At 37.0% G+C, this 7150-nt stretch overlaps 1 long non-coding RNA gene across 1 annotated transcript; it reads right to left on the reverse strand.

The window, feature by feature from the left end:
* Positions 1-2208: 2208 nt before the first annotated feature.
* LOC120440331 lies at positions 2209-5375 on the reverse strand. The gene is made up of 3 exons (XR_005613175.1): positions 4779-5375; positions 3445-3473; positions 2209-3012 (listed from the first exon to the last, which is right to left on the reverse strand). It is a non-coding gene; the product is annotated as an uncharacterized LOC120440331 (long non-coding RNA).
* Between the last annotated feature and the right edge of the window lie 1775 nt (positions 5376-7150).

The following is a 7150-nucleotide window of genomic DNA, read 5'->3' on the forward strand; positions in this document are numbered from 1 at the left end:
TACTTGGTTTGGAAATGAAGCCTTGAAACATACAGTACATGGGTATGATGGTCCAACTTTGATTTGTGATTTGAACACAGATATGGCCTCGTTGATCACACTGTTGTCACTCTCTTGGGTTTGTCTGTTCACCCATCTGTATTTCCTTTTTATTTTCATTGCACATCTCATGTTGTGCATAATCCTAAATGCAAGATTACTTTGATACCTGTCTCGCATTAGTTGTTTCATCAGTTGTCTGTGTCTTACTCTGAAGGTGTTGTCATTTGCATACCGCTGAGTAACTCGAGATCTCTGTCTCTCTCTGAATTCTGGGCTTTCTCGATACCTTTTAGTGATGTAGTTTTTTTGTTTTTGTCTAAATTCAGCATTTTCATTATAGCGTCTTTTAACATATTGTTGTTGTTTCTGTCTAACTTTAGCATTTTCAGAAAAATGTCTCTTAATATATTCTTTTTGTTTGTGTCTAAATTCAGCATTGTCATAATAACGTCTTTTAATATATTGTTGTTTTTTCTGCCTGAATTCATCATTCTCACAGTAACGTCTTTTCATATACTGTTGTTGTTTCCGTTTAACTTCAGGGTTGTTTTTATATGCCTCGCTTGTGCAAGATTTTTTCTTTTCTTGGTAAGCTTTGTTTGAAGCATACTTTTGTCGTTCTTTCCTTTTTTGGTTTTCTTTTCTCTGATTTCTTGGTTTGTCTGATGTCATTAATCTTCTTTTCATTTTGCGCCTTTGGTGTTTAGTAACTTTTGTCATGTTACAGATTTTTTGTAAAACTGTATCAGAAAGATCACAGGCAGCACCATTTTTTATTGCAGCATTTGATTGACATGAAAAAGCATCATTTGATAAAAGGAAATTAAATTGACTGGATTGGTCTTCAGTTGGTATATTAGTAAATTCATTCTCATGAGCTTCATGTGATGTGAACTCAGTCATGTAGACTTCTTGTTGTTTCACCAGTGGTGTACAAACAGACATTGGAGAGATCTCAGTAAGATCAGTGGTTGTGTTTCTCCTTGGAGTAGAGGGGTTTGCTTCATGAACAGTTGTGTCAGAGTGAGTAGGTGCCACAGCAGTGGCAGCTGTTGGTCTGCAGACTGTGTCTGTGATAGTATCACTCAGGTTGACTGTGCTCATACTGTAAAACTGCACAGGCTTCAGCTCATAGTTACAAGAAGGTGATATCTCCATCATTTCATAAGAATCTTGGATCCTCTTAATCATGTCACTGAGGAGTGTGAATTTCAGCATCACTGCTGTACCACGATTACGTGACAGTAGTGGTAGAGAAAGACCACTGGGTGTTCTGGAGTGTGGATCAAAGAAACCATATTTGCCTGATGTGGATCTGAACACTGCGATACACAATCCACTCATAATCAGTAAGGCATACTGCACATCTGACAACAGGCAGCTCAGTCCTGCTTCTAAGCTGAGAAAGGTATCTACTGCTTCTTCTGAAGGTTCGTCAAATGTTCCATACCGGGAAGGCTGTGTCATGTCGACATAATATATAGACCTGCGAGCATCAACTTTGTCTGGCAGCTCATCGGTTGCCAAATGAATATTTTTAGGAAATCTTTTCTTGGCCTCTTTGTACATCACATCACCTTTATCCAAGACCAGATTAAGGTCAGCTGTAGTCATGTTTTCATTCTCATGAAGGAATGCAAGAAATGTGAGTGAGTTACATGTGCACTGCTTGTTTCTGGAGTCTCCATATTTAGGATGTGCCTGGCTGTGAGATGCACAGACATGTATTACAGAGGGCTGGTTTTCAAGGTTCACTCTTTCTGCATGAGATGGTCCTGCCACATCACTGTGACAGCCTCTTTTCAAAAAATCAGCATAACCCACCTGTGGGGCACTTGACAGCTCATGTTGTTCATTAAATTCATGCTGCAGTCCACTCTTAACAGCATCAGCATAGGATACCTGTTGTACATGTGCAGGAACATGTTGACCTGCCTGACTGACACCATCAGCATTGGTCTTTGCAGACACACTGTCTTCTGCAGAGCTCTGAAGAAAATCACACTCAGCTTGTTCACATGTTGGTACACTATGGATCTCATGGAACTTCTTCCAGCGTTGTTTTGCAGCTTGTGACTTTTTCTGCTTTTTTGGCATTTTTACACACCTTTAAGTGTTTCTGTTAGTCTTTAGAAAACGTATTCAAAAAATAAGAGTGGCACACAGCAGGAGATGTTTTCTGTCTTTATATTTCAGTTTTTATTTCTCAGAAACAGATCTTTGTTTGACAGTTAGTCAGTTGAGAGAATAATATGCACTCTCTTTATTGGCTTGGCACAACTTAGCAAGCCCAGAATGAAAAACAGCTAGAGAGAAAATTTAGAAGAGAGAATAGACAGAGCAGGAGAGACACGGCTGGGAAATGACAATCAAACCGTGAATTAGAGTTTTCTTTATTTGTTCAGTTTGTTCTCAGGTAGAGGCAATATATGCACTCTTTATTGTTTTAATGGCTTGCCATTTTTCAGCAGCAAGCCAGGAGTGAAAAACAGGTAGAGAGAAAATTTAGCAGAGAGAACAGACAGAGCAGGAAAGACACGGCTGGGAAATCCCAATTAAACCGTGAATTCGAGTTTTCTTTGTTTGTTCAGTTTGTTCATAGGTTGAGGCAAAATATGCACTCTTTATTGCTTTATTGGCTTGCCATTATTCAGCAGCAAGCCAGGAGTGAAAAACAGGTAGAGAGAAAATTTAGCAGAGAGAACAGACAGAGCAGGAAAGACACGGCTGGGAAATCCCAATTAAACCGTGAATTAGAGTTCCTTCGAACTCTAAAATTAGAGACGCGGCTTTGAAATCAAACCGCAATAAGATTCTTGGTTTGGCAAAATTTCTCACAAACCACAGGGTGAAATACAGATGGAAAGAAGGCAGAGACAACAGGTGGAGTAGTACAGAGGATAGAGGGGTTGGGGGGTTGGGATGTGAGAGAGAAGACTGGAGATCTGGTCCTTGTTCTTCTTCTGCACACTGTGAACAAAAAACAAGAAAAAAATAATAATTTTATTAAAATGATATCACATTGTAATTGTATAAACTAATTGTGACTACTGAAAAAAGACAAAACAAATATTCAAGCTAAACTGTTGTCGGCTGCCATGTGCAAAAAGTTGCATAATTTGGCACTTTTTAAAAGAATAAATATTTAATTAAATTCAGCAATAATATTTTTAAATACAAATATGATTGAGTGAATCATTAACTAATCACATGTAGTGTGACTACAAAAATGTACGAAAAAAATATTTTAGCCCAATTGTTAAGCTGCACTTATGTGTATTTATTATAAAATTGTGTTTAAAAGGTCTAGCACAAAGTTTGAACCCATCACTTTACAGCTTACATTAGTCAGATTATTTTTTACATTTTGGTCTACTTCTCTTACAGTATGTGCACACCTACCAGGCAAAGCACAGGGGTCAGTCAAGTTCCTGAAAGTGTAAGACGAGAAATAATAAGTTAGTTGTCTGTACAGTGTTATCAGACTAACAGAAATACAAAACCCACACGACATGATACACTGAACTTATAGTCAGCAGGGTAATTATAGAGTAATATAGCACACCAGCTGATATAGCAGCCATTTTATAATTCAAACTAATTTACTGAAGTATTTCCATTTCTGTAAGGCTACTGTTAGACCGTTACTAGCCTTAGCATTTCTGCTAGCATTAGCACTTCAGTTAGTGTTAGCACTGCTGCTAGCGCTAGCACTCTTACTGTTAAAACTGAGCCACAATGGCAATAATAAAGCTCATTTGTTACTTTTGTCTCACTGACCGCCAATAAATATCACAGGAATATCACAGCAATATTCTTTTTGTCAGTTAACAACTGCTAAGGCTAGTGTTAGCACTATAGCTAGCGTTAGCATTGTTGCTAGCATTAGCATTGAAGCTAGCGTTAGCACTGCTGCTAATAGCAAAAGTCATAAAGCACTCTTACTGTTAAAACTAAGCCCAATGGCAATAATAAAGCTCATTTGTTACTTTTGTCTCACTGACCGCCAATAAATATCACAGGAATATCACAGCAATATTCTTTTTGTCAGTTAACAACTGCTAAGGCTAGTGTTAGCACTATAGCTAGCATTAGCATTGTTGCTAGCATTAGCATTGAAGCTAGCGTTAGCACTGCTACTAATAGCAAAAGTCATAAAGCACTCTTACTGTTAAAACTAAGCCACAATGGCAATAATAAAGCTCATTTGTTACTTTTGTCTCACTGACCGCCAATAAATATCACAGCAATATTCTTCTTGTCAGTTAACAACTGCTAAGGCTAGTGTTAGCACTATAGCTAGCGTTACCATTGTTGCTAGCATTAGCATTGAAGCTAGCGTTAGCATTGAAGCTAGCGTTAGCACTGCTGCTAACAGCAAAAGTCATAAAGCACTCTTACTGTTAAAACTAAGCCACAATGGCAATAATAAAGCTCATTTGTTACTTTTGTCTCACTGACCGCCAATAAATATCACAGAAATATTCTTTTTTTCAGTTAACAACTGCTAAGGCTAGCGTTAGCATTGTTGCTAGCATTAGCATTGAAGCTAGCGTTAGCACTGCTGCTAACAACAAAACGTCATAAACCTATATAAATGATAGCGAAGGTTATTCTTTTTTTTCTTTCTTTATTCTTTGAACTCTTTTGAACTCTGTTAGACTTGATATGTGAGTTTAAACGTCAAACATGTATTTTTACCATCATAAAAATGAAATTGAGAGTACTGTACTTACCACAGCAGAGAGCAAAGCGGAATGACAACAGTTGGTCCAGTGATGGGTTAAAAACTGATGAGGTGTTCAGGTGGTGCTTGGAAATTTGACCATCAGTTTGAACAGCAATAATGAGCATATACATGTCTGTGTGTTGGTCTGTGTGTGTGAGACATAGAGAGATAGAGGGAAAAAATACACTAGACTAGTGTACAAATTGGTACTTTTTGTATAAGCGAATGAGTGACATACAGAAAAATATGGCAACTGGCATTACATAAGCAAATAAAAAGTATTTCATCTTGAACTGTTTTGTGGGTTTTATTTTAAGACTACTTTAAGTTTGTTAGTGGGGAGATAAACTATACAGACTATAAACAGAGACATTAAATGAGATTAGATTAGTTAAACATTAGTTAAAATGTGGTAAAATCAACTACAGACAGGTAGATGCTGTAAGCTTTAATTATCCAGTCAGAAATGGATGATTTTAAAGTCATCAACTGACTCCAACTGCCCAGATCTGAAAAACCTGTGTGCCAATCACAATGCTCTACTTAGTTGGCATATACTAACTACTGACCCCTGTCAAATCTGTCTTATTGTACCTATTGAAAAAGTTAATCTTACTACAACTGCTTAGATGCAGCAGACATTTTTAGGTTTAACCTTGGCACAGTGAGAGCGAGAGCTCGTTAACCAGGCAGGTGTGAGCCTGGTTGCTATAGTGACTGCACCCAATGGCTCCATACACACACACAGACATGCACCTCACTTTTGCTGCTTAAAATGAACAGAAAAGTAAAGCCGAAACAAATCGCTCCCAAATGAAAAGTACATGTCGTATTGACAAAATTCTTTCACCGTGAGCGCCAGCAATGTCTAGTCTACTTAATTCTCAGTTTTCATGCCTGTGCAGTTTATTATATGCACGTGGTGACAGTGGAAAGACAGCCTGCTCTTCTGATTTTCAAACGAACCTTCTGAGCCATTTTAACATTAGAGTCTATGGAAGAGTTGGAGGGAGGAGGCTGTGCTTTGGTGACATTTATGAAAGAACCATAAGACCTAGTACAATAGTAAACACATTGGATGAAAGAGGACAGCGATGGCTACGTTTTGAGGGTAAAATGATGGCTGTAGAGCAAACGCTGCGGACACAGCAGCAGTTTTAAAAAAAAATTTAAGATTAATTTTTTTGCTTCTCTCACTCTACCAGTTGAGCTGTCTCACTCTAGCCCCAACATTCCGTCCCATACACACCCATTATAAACTCTGAAACGGGTGAAAAAACATCATGAAACTTAAACTGGAACTGAAGAAAAAGTATAACAGATATTGAAAAGATAAATACAAGTTGAATAATTGAATGTCTTGTCTTCGTTTTAAAGTTTGAATGGTGGTTCTATGTTAACGTATGTGGAAGTAGATACAGTTTAAAAATGACTAAGTTGAATGAGGATTTGAAGGGTCTCCCCATTTAAATACATGGGAAATTTTTGTTGAAAAAAGTTGAATAAAATTAAAAATATAAACGTTATAAATGAGAAAAATAGAAGCAGTCATGTCCTAAAGAAGAGGAATCTAACGGTGTTTGAATGGTTTTTCTAAGTTGAACGGTTTTGAAGGAGATGGATGCCAAAAAACGTACGGAATATGGAATAATAGATAATAAGAAAGATTACAACAACAATACTGTGAATGCTTTTACAAGCATTCACACTAATAAAGATTAGAAGAACAATACTGTGAATGCTTTTACAAGCATTCACACTAATAAAGATTAGAAGAACAATACTGTGAATGCTTTTACAAGCATTCACACTAATAATAAAGATTACAACAACAATACTGTGAATGCTTTTACAAGCATTCACACTAACTAGAAAATGCATTTTCTGAAGAAACTGCAGTGTGAATGCTTGAATCTGAATGTATGCACTGAAATGAATTAATTGCTGAATTTTAAGTTAAAAATGTTGAATGAGATGAAAAATACAGAAATTTGTACCTGAAAACAAAAAAGCTGAACTGCTAAAAGCTGACAACCACAGAGAAGAAGTTGGAAAAGAGCTGAAAATGTTTTAAATGTAAATTAGAAAAACATAAGAAATGACAAAAGACTATTTAGAGTCAGAAAACATCTGAATGAATATTAAAAGTTCATATTCTTTGAATCACTGAATGACTAAAATGTGATCCCTCCACTTGGATCCACACAGTTTAAAAACTTTACATATCTGAGCTTTCAAAGACACTCTGTTGGAAAGAGAACAACGATGGTGACGTTTTGAGGGTAAAATGATGGTTGTAGAGCAAACACTGTGGACACAGCAGCAGTTGAAAGAGAAGTGTTTAAGATGAATCTTGGCAGAGTGAGAGACAGAGCTCAT

Source organism: Oreochromis aureus, linkage group 5 (assembly GCF_013358895.1).
Source record: "Oreochromis aureus strain Israel breed Guangdong linkage group 5, ZZ_aureus, whole genome shotgun sequence".
Taxonomy (NCBI): domain Eukaryota; kingdom Metazoa; phylum Chordata; class Actinopteri; order Cichliformes; family Cichlidae; genus Oreochromis; species Oreochromis aureus.